Source organism: Dysidea avara, chromosome 1, assembly GCF_963678975.1.
Source record: "Dysidea avara chromosome 1, odDysAvar1.4, whole genome shotgun sequence".
Taxonomy (NCBI): domain Eukaryota; kingdom Metazoa; phylum Porifera; class Demospongiae; order Dictyoceratida; family Dysideidae; genus Dysidea; species Dysidea avara.
The window spans coordinates 64,753,809-64,754,274 of NC_089272.1; positions in this window are offsets into that span (position 1 = coordinate 64,753,809).

Consider the following 466-nt stretch of genomic DNA (forward strand, 5'->3'; position numbering starts at 1 on the left):
GGCCAGTTTATGTACATATACACACTTACCAGCCAACAAACAAAGCTACTAGTACAATCAATACATTACATGTGGATACATGCAGTGTTATTATTATAGCGAGTGTTTCTCAGGACTGAATAATTATTTATAATACCACTCAACAAGTAATAGAGAAACTACATAGCCAGCTGCACAAAATCTCCATACTGTATGTACAATGAGACCTTCATGTTCTCTTGGTATAGTAGCAACAGCTGATACAGGGTTTGGAGGGTATGCAGTGGGTACCTGGAACAGGGAGTCTGTGTCCCCCACTGAGAAGCTAAAGGTATTTTTTGTTTCAGGCCTGAAATTACACTGATCAAGAGTTTCAGTGACAGTTATGAATAGTTCAATTATCTTCTGGCCAGGACTTTAAGTGAAAATATGTTAAGAACATTATTCAGACTCTGACCTATCTACTATATCTTATAATGACGCAAGA